This window comes from Tupaia chinensis, unplaced genomic scaffold (assembly GCF_000334495.1).
Source record: "Tupaia chinensis unplaced genomic scaffold, TupChi_1.0 Scaffold000625_1, whole genome shotgun sequence".
NCBI lineage: Eukaryota > Metazoa > Chordata > Mammalia > Scandentia > Tupaiidae > Tupaia > Tupaia belangeri.
In genome coordinates this window covers 660080-677639 of record NW_006160145.1, presented here as the reverse complement: position 1 = coordinate 677639, position 17560 = coordinate 660080, and the positions used below count along the sequence as shown (strand labels likewise).

Genomic DNA, 17560 nt, shown 5'->3' with positions numbered 1-17560 from the left:
AGAGACATAGAGACAGAAAGTGAGAAATCACCCCCTAGGGGGGATGGTCACACCGCAATCCCTTCTCCTCCATTCTCCTCTTGGGATCTTGATCACGCACGCACACGCGCCTGGCGTGAGTTTTAAGCCACCAGGTCCGGGACGTGAACTGTGGTCGACTACGTGGGAGTCCAGCGACATAGCTATTACACTAACTGCTGGTTCCCTGTCTCTGTATCTTTAGCAAGCACACACGCCGTATAGCAAAAATCTCTCTTTAAAAAAAAAAACAAAAAAGAATTGAAGAAACTGAGTTTGCCCATGGGTGGTCCATGGGCTAGATCTCACCTTAAAAGTTTTTTTTTTTTTAATTTATTTATCTATTTTTTTGTTGTCATTTTTGAGCTACTAGGTCTGGGACTTGAACTGTGGTTGGCCACATGGGAATCTAGGGCCCTAACCACCATGCCACCTGCTAGCCTGAAAGGTGTTTTGCTTGGACAGTTGTCCCTTGGTATCTGTGTGGGATTGGTCCCAGGTCACCCTGTGGATACTGAAATCTTCAGATGCTTAAGTCCTCGTATTAAATTGGGCAGTATTTGCATACAACCTGTGCACCTCTTACTATATTCTTTAAATCATCTCTAGATCACTTATAATAATACAGTGTTAATGTTGCACAAACATTTCTTTTCTTGTATTGTTTTCCTTTTATTACTATTTTTTTTAGAGAGATTTTTGCTATAGGGCATGTGTGCTTGCCGAAGAGACAGAGAAACAGAAAGCGAGAAATCATCCCCCACACCCGAAGAGGGGATGGCCATGACACAGACCCTTCTCCATTCTCTTCTAGGGATTTTGGGCACGCACACACATGTGCCTGGCAAAAAAAGCTGCCGCTGGGTTTGGGACTTTAACTGTAGTCAGTTATGTGGCTGTCCCCCAGAGGGGAATGGCCATGCCATAATCTCTTCTCCTCCATCCTCTTCTTGGGATTTTGGGCATGCACACATATATGCCTGGTGTAAGTTTAAGCTGCCTGTTTGGGGATCAAACTGTGGTCAACTATGTGGGAGTCTTCCAGGGCCATGGCCACACTGTTATCCCTTCTCCTCCATTCTCCTCTTGGGATTTTGGGCATGCATGCACACCAGCATGGCGTGATTTTTTTTTTTTTTTAAGCTGCTAGGTCCAGGATTCAAACCACAGTCTGCTATGTAAAGTCCAACACCTTAACCATGACACCACCTGCCGGCCCTATTACATTAATACTTTTGTTCCAAAGTTGGTTGGATCTGTGGACAGAACACACAGATATCAACTGTATTTTCTAAAAAGTTCAATGAGTTACTGACAGATTAGGAGAGTTTTGTGATGTTTGCCAACAGATTCGGAGGGTTTTGTTTAACAATGTAGATGTTTTGCTTTTTTGTTTGTGTTTTGCAGGACTGGAAGATCTGGCAACACCAAGTTTACAATCGCGCTCTCAGTAAGGGAGGTGAGCTGTGTCAACTTTCATGGACAGAGCCCACTTTACATGTGAGCCCACTTCAAATCTTTTTTTTTTTTTTTTTCTGATTTGCTATAGGGTGCATATGCTTGCTGGAGAGAGGGGAGAAAGTGAGGAAACACCCCCCAGGGGGAGGACCACACTGCAGTCCCTTCTCCACTCTCCTCTCGGTACTCTGGGTACTCAGGCACATGTGCCCAGCACGTTCCTCAAGCCGCCAGGTCCAGGACTTGATCTGTGTGGTCAGCCATATGGGATCCATTCTCCTTAACCACCACACCACTGGCTGGCCTCGCGTATAGATATGTCTTATGTCCTTTTCTAGGGCCTCATCTTTCACTGACGGACTCGGATGGCTCCTCTGTGTTCTTGAGTTTGCAGTCCCTGTCACAGAAGATTTGAATAGTGGGTGGGAGGCTTGATCGTATGAGATCCATCTGGGATGACCTGATGTGAGATGAACGCTGTCCTTACTCTGTGAGCCTCTGCTTATGTTTTGGGACCTGGATCTGAACGCTGACACAGTAACTCATAAAACTGCCCTGCACATCTGACCCTTAGCCATTGGATCCATGCTAGGAACTCTAGAATACTGAGCTGGGCTTCAAGGAGTGTGTGTGTGTGTGTGTGTGTGTGCGTGCGCGTGTGCGTGCGTATGTGTGCAGTGTGTGGTAAAATCTTCAGTGGGTCACCTGTAGGCACACAGTTCAGCAGCCTTAAGTGTATTCACAGGACTGTACAGCCACTACCACTGTGAGTTTCCAGTACTCTTTCATCCCAAACAAATTCTGTACCATTAAACAATAACTCCCCGTTCCCCATCCCCTTGCCCCTCAGCCCCTCATAACGACCATTCTGCTTTCTGTTTCTATGCACTTGCCTCTTCTCAGAAACTCATCTAGGAGAAATCCTGCAATTTTTGTCCATTGGTGTCTGGCATATTTCATTTAGTGTCTCTCTGAGATTCATCCATATTCCAGTATGTATCAGCGCTTCATTCTGTTCTATGGCCGAATAATATTTCATCACATGGCTGCATTATACTTGGTCCGTCCCTGCATCCGTGGATGGACATTTGGATTGTGCTTAGGGTTTGAATGTGTCCCTCCCCACGCCCGCCCCAAATTCACGTGTTACAGCCAGGCAGTGGCACAGCTGTCGCAGAGCTGGAGACACACGGGAAGGTGCTGGCTCCTGTCCCGGGACCTCCCTGCCTATCCCAGGTACTTCCTTTGATTCAGGCCTGCTGAGACCAGGAGTGGATTGTGGCATGAGGACCCTGTGGGGGAGGTGCTTGCCTCTCTACTTCTCTGTCTCTCTCTCTTGCTCTGTCATGGAAGAAAGAATGAAAGAAATATTTTTAAATTCATTTGTTAAAATTCGGTGGGCCATTGTAACCATGTCAAGAGGTAGAAACTTAATCTAATGATGGCATTGAAAGGTGGGGCCTTTGGGAAGTGATTAGGGATCAGGGTGGGATGCCTATGATTGAGTCCTTGTGGGTTTACAAAGAAAGGGACTGGGGCAGTCTTGGACTGGGCTCTGCAAGCTCTCCTGCCTGCGCCATGTTGTGACGGAGCGGCAAGACCCACAGCGGGTACAGCCCCTCAGTTCTGGGCCTCCAAACTCTGGGCGGGATAAAACTGGTAAATTACCTGGCTCAGGTGTTTCTGCTGTTACCAACAGAACGGACTAGAACAGGTGGCTTCCACTTTCTGGCTACTGGGACTCCTGCTGTTATGAAGATGGGTGTGTATGTACCCACTAGAGTCCTGTTTTCCATTCTTGTGGTTATATATGTCCCTGTTATTTTATTTTATTTTATTTTATTTTATTTTTAAAAAGGTTTTTGCCAAAGGGAATATGCACTTACAAGAGAAAAAGACAGTAAGAGGGAAAGTGAGAGTTCACCCTTCAGGGGAAATGGCCACCCGTCGATCCTGTCTCATCTGTTCTCCTCTTGAGATTTTGGACACAGGTGTATATATGCCCTGCATGATTTTCAAACCTCCAGACTGGAGACTTGAACTGTAGTCAGCCATGTGGGAGTCCAACGCCTTAACCACCATGTCACCTGCTTGGCCTCTGTTCCTCTTATATTTTAATTCAAATGTAACAATAAACTTTGAGCTTTTTCTTCTTCTCCATGTCCATAAGGCAATAAAGAACACTCGGCACACCCATTTCACAGATGCAAAACCTGAGCAGCAGGTGAGGGACAAGGAGCACCCGAACTGAGTCTCGGGTACATGGTCTTTCCTAGCGCTGTCCCTGAGGACGAGGTTCACGTCTGCTCCTGTCTCTGATGCAGCAAGACCGGTGCCCAGAAGGTAGTCAATATGTTTTGAAAGAATGCATGGACTATGTGTGTTAGACTCTGCTAGTCCTTCCGAGTAAGCTCCTGGGGTGTAGAACTCTTGCTCCCCTCTCTTTCAAATCCCCATTTTCTGTCAGATACACCCCCACCAGGGGGCTAGGGTGAACAAGCCTATCCCAGCCCACATCTGCAATGACCACCTCAGCCAGGCCTGGGACAGGCTGCTGATCGAGATGCCTCAGCCTACAGTCCTGGGGGCGTGTCTTTTCTCTCATCCGGTGTGTGGCTCCATCCCAGCTTCACCCTGGAACACGCCGCAGTCTGGGGAACACTTGGCTCCTGGCTGCTGTGAGAGACCCTTGGAGATGCTCCTGGCATGGGTGGCGGGGGTGGAGTTGAACCCGTTTAAGCCAGAGTTTGTCAGGAAATCTCCAGTGTGCTATTCAGCTGCGGTCCACTTATGCCACCTGCGGCGGTGTGCAGGATCAGGACTCTCAAACCAAATTCTCCTTTCCAAATTGAGTGTTCCTCTGTGGGAGTGGTGCGAGGCTGCTCCTGTTAAAATGCAGTGTCCTGTAGCACTGGGTTTAGAAAAAGGGGGCTCTGGGGTCCAGCAGGTGGTGTAGTGGTTAAGGGCACTGGACTCCTATGTGGCTAACTGCAGTTCGAGTCCTGGACCTGGTGGCTTATTTTCTCACTCTCCCTCTCTCTCTCTCTCTCTCTCTGTCCCTTCCTGGTCAAATGAAAATAAATGAATAAATAAATAAAATACAGTTCAATAAAATAATTCTTTAAAAAGAAAAAAAAAAAACAGAAAAGGGAGGCTCTGAAAGGACTCCAGGCTCTCTTCTCCTTTGAGGAGCCCGCTTCCCACTGGAGCTAAGGGGTGTGGCTTAAGCCATCTGGGGTCCTTTGTCCACCACCTGCTGCCTACATACCAACAAAAGCTGTCACGAATGGCACATGACGTGAAGATGGGGTGCAGAAGGGGCCATGCCTGTCTCTCGCTCCTGGGGGGAGCCCGTGTAAGCAATTGGTGCTGAGAAACACACAAGCCTCCCATTTTACTCTGCCCTGGGGAGCTTCCCCCAGGTTCCTCTGACACTCTGGAGGGAGCAGGCACTGAGACAAAAGGTTTGGTGGGGGTGGGGGCGGGGGTGAGGGTGGAGGTGAGCTCGTGCAGGTTTGGCAAAAATAGAAAAAGAAATCCAGCTATCTATAGCCCGAATGACGGCAAACAGCCATCCCTTTCTCCTCTGGAGGTGGGCTGGGCAGAGAAGAGAGGAGGGAGCCAGGGAAGTGGCTTCCCCCCCGGGCAGCAGAGGGTTAACTCCTCAGGTGCCACGGACGTCAGAGCAGGTTCTTGTCTGGGGCTGGGATTGAGAGCTTTTATCCCTTGTTATTTTTCCTGATGTCTTTGCTTTTTATTGTGTTTGGATTTGGGGATTTGGCTTTTTCTTTTTTAATGCTTAGAATATTTAGAGGGGAGAAAAAAATCATCCCGTGACAGAGAAGGAAATTCATGCCAACCTGAAGGTGGGGTCTTGGGACAAGCCCTTGGGAATCCCTGATTCAGCTGAAGAGTAGTGCAGGCCGGGCCCCCCCTCCCGCCCCTACACTCACTGAACCCCGCGCACTGCAACCTGGGCTTCCCACTTAGGAGACCCAGTCATCCGCCTGTGTGCCACAGGGCAGCTGCTGTCGTAGGGCATCCCCATGGGTGCGTCTCCCAGACACACCGTCCTGAGCTGCTGGGGATCGGGAGGCAAGGAGACCCGACAGTCACGCATCCCTTCCTCCTCTGCCTACCCAATGGGGAAGGACATGAAGGGGCAGGACACAGTCCCCCTGAAAGTGAGAGAAAAGAATTGAGGTTGCCTCCAAGGACGGGAGGGAGGAAGTTGCCTGCACCACTCAGCAGCCTTTAGGGCAGTTTGCAAGACACTTATAGGGAGCCTGAGTACCTGGGAGAAGGGACGTCACGCCTACTGCCTGTGGGTCAGGCGGCTCCACTAGGGCTGTGGGTCTGAGGCAAAAGGCTCTGAGCACCAAGGTCGGGTGGGAGGACAGTGAGGTGGAGCCTGAGTGTGGTGCCTGGAGCCAGAAATGAGGAGACAGAGCCATGGAACCCCTGAAATCCAGAGGCAGAAGAGATGCGTGAGGGGATCCGGAGGGACCCGCTCTCTAGGGCAGGAGTTGGATTCGCTGCCCTGCTTGGTGACCTGGGAAGGGAGAGTGTCTACTCCCCAATGGAACCTCCTCACTTGGAACCCTTAGGACGCTGCAGCAATTGCAGAGGGTCAGCGGAGGGCCTGGAGACAGGACCCATGGCGTTTGCATGTTTCTTACTTTTCATGCCATAACTGACAGGAAGCAAGCCGTGGGATGTGCCTGCTGGTAGCAAAAGCCAGAACTGAACAAAGACTAATTATTACTATTTTGCTAGGAGGCATGTAAGCTTGCCAGAGAGACAGAGAGACAGAGAGAGGAAGGAGAAAGCACCCACCCACCCCCACTTCAATGACTCTCTTTGGATTCTAAGGACCTCTCTCCTTGCCCCTGCAGGCCTAGGAATGGTAACAGATCCCGATGGTTGCTAGGTCCATCCCTTGGGGATTTTTAGTAGCCCTGCTTACACGATTTTACCAGTCTCTTTATGAAACTCTCCTCAATTGCCCGATCTGACAGTGCCATCTGCTTCTTGCAGGGGCCCCGAGCAATTCTATAATCTAATAAATGATGTAAAGTTGAAGTTGTAGTATGAGGAATATGCGTGCAAAGTCATCCCCCAGAATGGGTTGGATGTGACCAAGGACATGAATCCTGTGGTGGGAAGAATTCCCTGCCTCCCGTAAATGGTCTCATTCAATGGGCCAAGGAGTAGAACTCAGATCATTCATTGATTTAAAGAAATAGATATGGAGTATCCACTCCATGCCATCCAGTAGGTAGGGGCCAGGAAGTCGAGTCAGTTGCAGGTGAGGGTGAAACAAACCTCTCAGTGATGTTTCCAGTCTAGTGGGGGAGAAAGACATAAATCGCAATGCCACAACTATAAATGTGTAGATGGAAACCAAGATAAATCCTTGGAAAGGCAATTCCAAGTTTCCCTGAGAGATCTAATAAGAGGCTGATGATGGGTGGAGTGTCAGGGAAACGTCCTTTGAGGAAGTGACACTTAAGCCGAGCCAGGCACAGGAGACAAAGGACAAGCTTTGTAAGCAGCGGAAGAGCATATCCAGGGTTCTGAGGGTGGAAGGACCTTATAGGTGTCCAGGGACTCTCGAGAGGCCTCCACAAGTTGAGACTTGGGTTGAGTGCAATGGAGAGGCATTACGAAATGCTGGGCCAGAGGGGAGTAGGAGTTAAGGTCCTGAACGCTGCGGAGCACCAGGGGATGACAGGAGAAGCAGGGCTGTTGCTGTGGGATGCCCTGACCCCTGGCTTGGCTCACAGTGTTCCTCGTCTAGGAGCTCCTGACTCTAGCTTGGAGGCAAGTCACCCCCTGAGCTCATGGGCACAGCCGTGGGCACCCTGCTCCAACATACACTTTGCAGAGATTAGTTTCATGGCTTGATACACCTTTCCAGAAAGACGAGGAAGCAATGAAGGGAGATGTTACTCTAGACCCACCTCTGACCAGCAGGGAAGAAACTGCTGGTAAGAGAGAACTGTCTGGCGGAAAAGAAGAATGTGATTTTTAAAAATTAAAAAAAAAAATCGTTGCTATAGGGTGCATGTTTTCACCAGAGAGAGACAGAAACGGAGAGAGGGAAAGTGAGAAAGCACTCCCCAGAGTGGATGGCCACTCCACAATCCTTTCTCCAAGCTCCTCTTTACTTCCACTCTTTTCTCAGGATTTTGGGTGCACACCACACATGTGCCTGGTATGTTTTTCAGGACACCAGGTCTAGTACTCGATCCATGGAGTTAGCCATGTGGGATTCAGTGTCTTAACCACCATGCCACCTGCTAGCCCAGGACAGGAGATTGTATGGTGTGTGTGTGAGCGTGTAATGTGTGTATGTGTGAGGGAGAGAGACAGAGACCGATTGAGAGATATGCTAGAAAAGCAAACTCACAGACTTCAGAAAGAAAACAGGAGTTACTAGCTCCTAGATACAGTTAAAGAAATAAAGTGACTTAGAAGGCAAAGGAGGGGCCAGCAGGTAGCATGGTGGTTGGGGTGCTGGACTCTCTCGTGGCCAACTACGGTTTGAGTCCTGGACATGGTGACTTATTTTTTGCTTTCTCATTCTCTCTCTGGTCAAATAAAAAATGATAATAAGAAATAAAATAAAATAATATTTTAAAAGGCATAGGAAACAGTGGTATGAATTTGCTAGGGTTGCTATAACAAAGTACCATACAGTGACTAAACAATATAAATTTTTCTTACAGTTCTAGAGTCTAGAAGTCTGAAATCAAGGTGTCACCAAAGTTGGATCCTTCTGAAGGCCGTGAGTGTAGAACTGTTGACCACCACTCTCCTTGGGTTGTAGATAGTCATCCTCTCTCTCTGTGTCCCTTCAGGCTGTCCTCCCTCTATGCATGTGTGTCTCTGGGTTCAGATTTTCCACCCTATGACTTTAATCTGATTACTCTGTAAAAACCCTGTGTCCAAATAATGTCACAGACCAAGTAAGGTCCTAGGGCTTAGCACTCCAACATACCTGTTTTTAAAGGGCACAATGAAACACATAACAACTAGCAAATGACATTTAAGCGAAACTTAATGATTCATTCATCGAACACGCACCAGAATCTATTCTGCATCGGGCACTCTGCTACCCCATGATTTGGGTTTCGAAGGAACACGTGGTCTCGTGCTAGAACGCTAACATTCAGCAAGTGAACGAGTGCAATGATAGATATACTTGCCTCTCTAACACACTGATATTTGACAGCGTGACGTGAAATTAGAGCTAAGTCCAGGGTATATGAAGCATAGCGATGGGTGGCTGTGCTCCAGGGGAAGAGGGAAACTTCCTGGAGATGTTATGAGCTGGGTCTCTAAGGATGAGAAGGGAGTGGTCTAGGTGAAGAAGAGGGAAAACCATGGAGTGAGTGGACGCATCATGTTTACGTGGGTTAATGTAAAGCTTCAGGGTCAATGGAGGGAGATGAAATCAGATAAACCAGATTATGAAGGCTTTGGGTCTAGGGAATGTGAACCTGATCCTGAAAACCCTGTTAGATGTGTAAGTGTGTGTGTGTGTGTGTGTGTGTGTGTGTGTGCACACGCACATGGACAGGGTGGAGGATCACCTAGGGGGACTCAAGGAAGGAAGTGACATGATCAGATTTGGGTGTGTGTGTGTGTGTGTGCACATGCACATGGACAGGGTGGAGAATCACCTAGGGGGACTCAAGGAAGGAAGTGACATGATCAGATTTGGCTTCTCTGTGGAGGATGGACTATGGATGCTGGGAAGGAAGCCGGGGAGATTAGTAGGTGAGCAGAAGCAGAGAAGAGAGAGACAGGACAGAGGGATGGACCAGAGTGGGGCTGGAAAGGAGATGCACCTTACAGAGTATTAATGGTAGAGTCAAAATCTATTAGTGATGATTTTGTTTTCAGGGACCAGAGAGAAGGAACTCAAGATGATTCCTGGATAGCTGCTGAAGTGTCTGAGTGGACAGCGGGGCCATTCACAGGACAAGGGTTCAAGGAGGAGATGCAGATGTTGGAGAAGATTAGTCCTGTTTTGGATGCATGGTGATTGAGGTGACTGTGGGATATCCAGGCAGAAATAGGTGTCCAAAGTGATTTGATATAAAGTAGGAAATTATCACATATACGGTCTGGATGCAGGGAGAAGTCTGAATTAGAAAAGTACATTTGGGCGCTGTTGGTAGCTAAAGCCATGGACTTGGTGAACCATTAGGTGGGCAATTCGTAGGGCTCAGGGACAATGCCTTGCAGAAAAGAGCATCCTAAGTGTGAGTGGAATAAGGATCCTCCAAATGTATAGAGAAAGATCAACCAGATGGTCCCAGGGAAAGCTGGGGGAAATGTGCTGTCGTGACAGTCATGGAGGAGAGAATGAGCACTGTCACTTGCCCCCAAGAGATGGAGCAAGAAAAGCCATGAAAGGGATCCTTGAGATTGGGCAGGGGTGGTTACTGGTTACTTCAGTGAGATCAATTTCAGTGGAGCGAGAGCTGTGAAAGCTAAATTTCATGGACAGAGGAATGAATGGAAGGGAATCAAGTGTAGGCGAATGTGGATGATTCTCTTAGGAAGTTTGGCAATGACCCTAGTTAGAAGGGAAAAGATTTATTCGTTTATTTCCATGTGTAAGGCTTGGTGTTTTTTCTGTAATTAATGAATAGAGTCAAAAGAGAGAAAGTTCTGAGATACAGGGAACATTGTGGAGACAGAAAAGGATGGAACCCAGGGGAACCAGCAGTTAGTGTAATGGCTATGTCGCTGGACTCCCATGTAGTCGACTGCGGTTCACGTCCCGGACCCGGTGGCTTAGAACTCACGCTGTGCGCATGTGTGTGCGTGCCCAAGATCCAGAGAGGAGAACGGAGGAGAAGGGATTGCGGCGTGACCATCCCCCCCTGGGGGGTGATTTCTTGTTTTCTGTCTCTATGTCTCTCTCTGTCTGTCTGGCGAGCACATGCGCCCTATAGCAAAAACCTCTCCAAAAAAAAAAAAAGAAAAAGAAAAAAGAAGGGATGGAACCCAGACTGAAGTTGGTTGGGTTATCCATGTAGGAAAGAGATGGTAAAGGTGGTGCTGGTGGAGAAATAACCAAATAACCACAGGGTGGGATAAGAGACCTAGGATTGGCAAGACATTAAGACATTCCTGAGTAACTTTCTCTGTTTCTTTCTTTTTTTTTTTTTAACCCCTGTAAATGTGAGAGATGAGTTCATTTCTGGGGAGTAAGATAAGAAGTCGTTAGATAATAGAGATGAAATTTGATGGGGGAAAGAAAAACTCAAAAAGAGGTGTCTCAGAGTTTGGTTGCATATAGCAAAATCCATTATAACCGTTATAAGCAGAAAGGGATTTGATATGATAAATGAGGTGTTTACATAATCATTGGAAGGGTGGAAAGGCCAAACTCCAGGAATGAATCTGGGGATCTCGTCACCGACCTCCTAGAAGAATGAACTGTTATCTCTATGACCTCCCAGAGGAATGAACTGTTATCTCTACCACAGTCAAGAGATTGAGGAGTCTGGAAGCCACTGCTGCAACTGTTGAATCTAGGAACATGATCTCTATTAATTAATAATTAATTAATTTTTAGTTTGCTATAGGGTGCATGCGTTCACAAGAGAGAGAGAGAGAAAGAGAGAGAATGAGAGGGAGAAAAGGTGATAAATTACCTTCTTGGGGGTTGGCCATGCTACAATCCCTTCTCCTCCATTCCCCTCCTGTGATTCTGGGCATGCACACACATGCGCCCGACATGATTTTCAGGCTGGTGGGTCTGGGAGTTGAACCTTGCAACTAGCCATGTAGATCCAGCTGCCTTAACTTGCACCCCACCTGCTGGCCCTAGGAACAGTCTCTTTAGCCATGGCACAGGAATGAGGAAGCTGTGACTGCAGTGTTTGGATATGGAGAGCCAAGATACCAAATTCATGTCTCACTGAGCATTTCTCATTGTTGGACGTTAAGTCACAATGTAAACTTTACCTACAAAGAAGTTCAGAAAGGTTTTTGTTTTTCTATCCCTGCAGCATAGGAATATGTACTTTTATTCTCCTACTTAAATATTAATAAAAGAGTAGCAGCATGCTCTTACTTAGCATAACCATGTTATTACACAAACAACCCCCTGACCCCCAGGTATGTATCCAACCATCCTTCTATCCGCAGCAAGTGTCAGAGATTGGGTTGATATGTACAATAAATAGACCAGATCTGGAACAACAGCTACAATCGAAATCACAATCTAATTGCTCTTATATAATCTGTCATCATTTTCCAAGTCCAAGGTACATATGTACTAGCCAAACAGGGAAGTTAAATGACAATGTGATAGGGATCAGTGGCTAGCTGATAAACTGGCCCTCAGAAAAGAAAAGGAAAAAAGCTCAATTTATAGTGTTTGTCATTTCCGTGGTGTAAATACTCCCACCATGGCCAGTTTCAAAGTACCAATGTGATAACGTTCTGATGATGAAGTTGGGAGGTAATACTAAAAATTCCATGATGCTAGTCCTCATAAATAAGTGATAACAATGATAATAATTTCCATGAGTCCTTGCATGCTGATCTTGCATGCTTTCAAGTTTTTTGTGGTGACACTAATCTCTGCTATTTGATTTACTACTTTGTTAGGGAGAAGCTTCACCAGGAGTTTTCACTTGGACCTTCCTATCATGACAGTCCTTAATCTGTAGTTTTGGAAGCCAATGTGGAGATTCTGCCTATTGCTGAATATACAGCTGAAATAGATTTATTTATTTGTTTCAAATATATTTGAAATATATTTCAGCTGTATACTTAGGACCTGGAGATATAACCACAGGATAGATAGGAATCCATTTGGGCCACCATGAAATGGTCTGGGCCCAAACTCCATTCCTTTCTTGACTCCCATTAATTCCCGCAACCTCAGCCCATGACTAGGGATTAGCAGTAGCTCAGAGCCAGTCATAAACCCCAGAAAGTGAGGTACTTTTCTTTTTCACTGCACACCCTACTAAATGACCACAGTTCTCTTGGAGGAAAATTGGGAGGAACATTTATGATAGAAACTTGCAATATCGTAGACTACAGAGTACATGGTATTTGCATTCAACTGGTTAAAGTCTGGGAATTTAGTGTCCTCAGGCTGTCAGATTTCTAGATCTCTGGTGTTTTTTTGTTTGTTTTGTTTTGTTTTTGAATCTGGATTAAATAGGATCTTACCATGATGCCCACATATTTTTGTCCTTGGTGTCTATGATCATTTAGCTACTACTCAAGATCCTATGTGTCCCTCTGCTCTGACTACCACTGTGCCCTGCTGACTTCTGTGTCCACTTCACTTGTGATCACTGAGTGGTAATACATTATCAGTACTGGGGTCTCATTACCCCCATTAAATTCCAGGAGTGCATTTCAATAATAGTGTCCTCCGTCATCATCCTCAGCATATATGAGAAGTTTTCAGAAGTTCATGAAGGGCCAGCAGATGGTGTGGTGGTTAAGATACTGCATTCCCACATGGCTAACCATGGTTTGAGTCTTGGATTCAGCAGCTTGGAAAATCACAACAAATAATTTTTTTTTAGAGAGGTTTTTGCTATAGGGCACGTGTGCTCACCAGAAAGATAGAGAGAGACGGAGAGACAGAAAGCAAGAAATTACCCCCCCCCCGGGGGGGGATGGCCATGCCGCAATCCCTTCTCCTCCATTCTCCTCTCGGGATCTTGGGCATGCACGCACACGCGCCTGACGTGAGTTTAAGCCACTGGGTCTGGGACACGAACTGTGGTCGACTACATGGGAGTCCAGCGACATAGCCATTATGCTAACTGTTGGTCCCAACAAATAACTTTTTTAAGTTCATGGAAAAACAGAACTTTTGTTGCAAAAAATTTTTTTTTAAATTCACGCATAGCTTTTCCATAAGCCACCTTTTCTTTGGACCTTCTGAAGATTCTTCTTAAATTATACTATCCTGCTACTATAGCACTTTTGATGGTGCTCTCCTTTTAGAAGTATTTCTCTTGTCTTGTTGAAGAGAGAGCCTCTAGTCTTTCCCAAGGGAGAAGTTAAATAATGGGCAAGCCAATCACGTGTGATAAACTCAACATGCCTAACTCATTAAGTCTTGGATTTCTTTCACATCATACATATTGGGTTGTTGGAAAAACATAAGAAAACACATCATGACTTTTCAATGTTCAATAGATATATTTTGGCATCTCAGTTTCATTTGACTATCACTGAATCCAGCTTTAGTTACCAACTAAACTAACCACAGAATTCCTGTTAGATTTGTGAACTACGGCAACTCTGATAAATTCTCCACAATGATAATTCAGCCATAATCCTTCCCTACTGGTATGGTTACAATGTATTCCTATGCCTATTTTCTGGGTTTTCATTTATGTATTTTGGCATGGAAGCAACTTCTAGGTCAAACTTGATAATTGGCTCCCGGAGCACAAAGACTCTCTTGAGCTATGGGTCTTGAAGATGGATGAGACATTGAGGCAGGGAGTAGTTATAGAATCTTTAAGCAAGACATCCACATTAAGGAGGACAAAAGGGATTGTTTCTACTGGTGAGAGAGTTTGATGGACTTACACATTAAGAATCTTTGGGGCCAGCATGTTGTGTGGTGGTTAAGGCACTGGACTCTGGTTCAGGCCCCAACCTGGTGGCTTGCTTTTTCACCCCTCACCCCAGTCTCTCCCTGGTGAGCACACATGCCCTATAGAAAACTTAAAACAAATAATAATAATAATAAATAAAATTAAACAATTCTTTTTAAAAAGCCTTCACATTTAATTAAGTTCTCTTAAATACTACCATTCTAATCTTTGGGAGTAATCCTTCTTAATCATTGCCCTTTCACATAAGAAATCTAGTGAATTCAACTGTGTTATAAGTCAATAACCTACAAGAAATAATTTGTATATAGTATTGGACTACATTGACTTATTAGCTCTAAGAGAGAAGATATTATCTTATGGCATTCATAAGATGTTCTTTCAGGAAAGTTATAGGAGGTCCTTGGTTCTCTAACTGTATCTTTTCTTTTCTTTTTTTTTTTTTTGAGAGATTTTCACTGTAGGGTGCGTGCGCTCGCCAGACAGACAGAGAGAGACATAGAGACAGAAAGCGAGAAATCACCCCCCAGGGGGATGGTCACGCCACAATCCCTTCTCCTCCATTCTCCTCTCGGGATCTTGGGCTCGCACGCACACGCGCCCGGCATGAGTTTTAAGCCACTGGGTCCGGGACACGAACCGCGGTCGACTACGTGGGAGTCCAGCGACATAGCCATTACGCTAACTGCTGGTTCCCTCTAACTGTATCTTGAGTCACAAATTTAAAGCACTGAGTTTGTTATTCTATTACTTTAGACTCTCCTGGATGGTTAGAAGCAGCCAGTAAGGGCTGTGACGTCCTATGTTCCTTGTGACTGTCAAACGGTTAAGCCTTTGCCATTCGTTCTGCCAAAGTCATTTCTCTAAAAATCGACTTCATTCCATGTGACCACAAATGATAAATTAGGACAGAAACTTCTCTAGAAAAAGAGAGGGGGGTGGTCAATTCCCTGGTCTAGTGCTTAAGGGAGAGCTGTCCCAAGTGACCCACCACACATTTGGAATCTCAGGCACAGTGGCTTGAAAAACATCCCAACAGGATGTAGAAATGGAGAGAAAGGGATCGTGGCATGACCATATCCCACTGACGGGTGCTTTCTCTTTCTCCCCGGTGAGCTTACATGCTGTCTGTCAGGAAAAAAAGAAAAGAAAAAGAGAGGGAAAAAAACTAGAGTGAGAACAGAACTCCTACATGAAATTTGGTGGTAGAGGGAACAAAGAAGTTAAACGATGGCATGATCCATGAAAGATCTAGAATAGAAATACTTGGAGAACAGCAGGAGGCTTGGTGGTTAAGGTGCTGGATTCCCATGTGGTTAACTGCAGTTTGAGTCCCAGACCTGGTGGCTTGTTTTCTCACTTTCCCTTTCTCTCTCTCTGGTGAATGCATGTGCCCCACAGCAAAATTTAAAAACTACTACTACTACTAATAATAAATAAAATGAAATAAATTCTTAAACAGGCTAAGAAGACAGTCTAATGAAAGGGAAGAGATGGGAGAGGCAATGAGGAAGGCAAGCACTGGTGAATAAGAAGCAAGTTGTCTGAGGGAGCTTATCTTCAAACAAGACTAAGAGTCCAAGTGGAGCAGTGATACTGGGGGCAGTCTAGGGGGTTGGATGGAAATTAGGATGAAATTGGGACCAGTTAGCGTAATGACTGTCAGTGAACTCCCATGTAGTCGAGTCCCAGACCCGGTGGCTTAAACCCACGCCAGGTGTGTGTGCATGCACGCCCAAGATCCCGAGAGGAGAATGGAGGAGAAGGGATTGTGGTGTGGCCATCCCCCCAGGGGGTGATTTCTCGCTTTCGGTGGTTTCTCGCTTTCTATCTCTCTGTCTTTCTCTCTGTTTCTGGTGAGCGCACGTGCCCTATAGCAAAAACCTCTCCAAAAAAAAAATATAAATAAATAAATAAAATAAAAAAGAAATTAGGATGAAATCAAAGAGTGAGCTCAAATGGAGGGGATGAATGATGGCAATGAAAGCCGGGGCTCTCTTGAGCTTGGTGGCTCAGAGGCAGGGCGTCCTGAGGCTGACAGACCCAGTGGTGGCCGTGCTGAGGACTGAACTGCAGTCTGCAACTTCAACGCAGCAGTTCGAGCTGAGGTGGTCCGAGGACTACACGCTGGTAACTCCTCAGCGTGGGTGTGGAATCTGCGACAGTCAGTAAGAGCAGGACAGAGCCTGGGGGTGGGCTCCGTGGACACGCCCAGTTGTGCTCAGTCTGGAAGGGGGTGGAAGATGTCACAGAGGAATGGGGGTGTGTGGTACCAGTGGCCGACCTGGCTTTATAAGGACATGGTGGCAGAGGGGCCTGGAAGTAGCCCTGGGAAGCCAAGCAGTAACCCAGTCCTTCCAGCTTTCTGCACTGGGGCCAAGGGGACTTCTGCGAGTGAGCTTGGTGAGCAAATGACCTCACCGAGGATAAATGAAAGACACGGCACCTACACGTGGTCAGCGTCCAGTAAACATTAGCCCTGATGGCTATGGGCCGAAGGTGTTGGTCAAACGAGTAGGAGATGGGCTGATGGGGGGACAGTGAGAGAGGGCAGATCCGACAGTAATAAGGAGACAGGAAGGGAGAGCAAAGAAGGGGACCAGCAGATGGTGTAATGGACTCCCATGTAGTCAACCACGGTTGGAGTCCCGGACCCAGAGGCCTAAAACTTGTGCCGGGTGTGTGTGCATGCGTGCCCAACATCCTGAGAGGAGAATGAGGGAGAAGGGATTGCAGTGTGATTTCTCACATTCTATCTCTCTGTTTCTCTGGTGAGCTCATGTACCCTACAGCAAAAATCTTTCTAAAAAAAAAAGAGCGATGAAAAAGCTATCTCCCACCGCAGCAGTGATGAAGCCTCGCCCCTTCCTTCCCCTTCCCTTTCCCTTCCTCTTCTCCCCACCCCGTAACAGTTTTATCAATATATATATAACTCATATACTGTGCAATTCACCCATTCAAATTGTATACCTCAACGGTTTGAGCATATTGGCATAATCATGCAGCCATCACTACAACCGATTGTGGAAGTTTCCGTCATTCAAGGGAGGAAGGGACTAAGACGCTCTCCTATCACTCCTGACCCTGGGAAACTACGAATGACTCTCTCTCTCTTTGCCTTTTTTGGACATTTTGTATAAATGGAATCAGAATACATGATAAGCAAATTCCTTTCTTAAATTGTGTTTTATCTGAACTGGAGTACATCGATGCGAAGGAATGAAGCAGTAATGGTGGACTCTCAGGTGCAGCAACAGGGGTGTGTGTGTGTGTGTGTGTGTGTGTAGGTGTGCGTGTGTGGAGGTGTGTGTGTAGGTGTGTGTAGGTGTGTGTGTAGGTGTGTGTGTGGAGGTGTGTGTGTGTGTGTGTGTAGGTGCGTGTGTGTAGGTGTGCGTGTGTGGAGGTGTGTGTGGAGGTGTGTGGAGGTGTGTGTGTAGGTGTGTGTGTGTAGGTGTGTGTGT

At 46.5% G+C, this 17560-nt stretch overlaps 1 long non-coding RNA gene across 1 annotated transcript in view; it reads left to right on the top strand.

Annotated features, from left to right (window-relative positions):
• Positions 1 to 17560, top strand: part of LOC102493732 (uncharacterized) — a 25957-nt gene that overhangs the window by 3829 nt on the left and 4568 nt on the right. The window contains exons 3-4 of the long non-coding RNA XR_001371184.2: positions 1426 to 1518; positions 8208 to 8266. This is a non-coding gene — a long non-coding RNA (uncharacterized LOC102493732). The remainder of the gene's footprint in view (positions 1 to 1425; positions 1519 to 8207; positions 8267 to 17560) is intronic.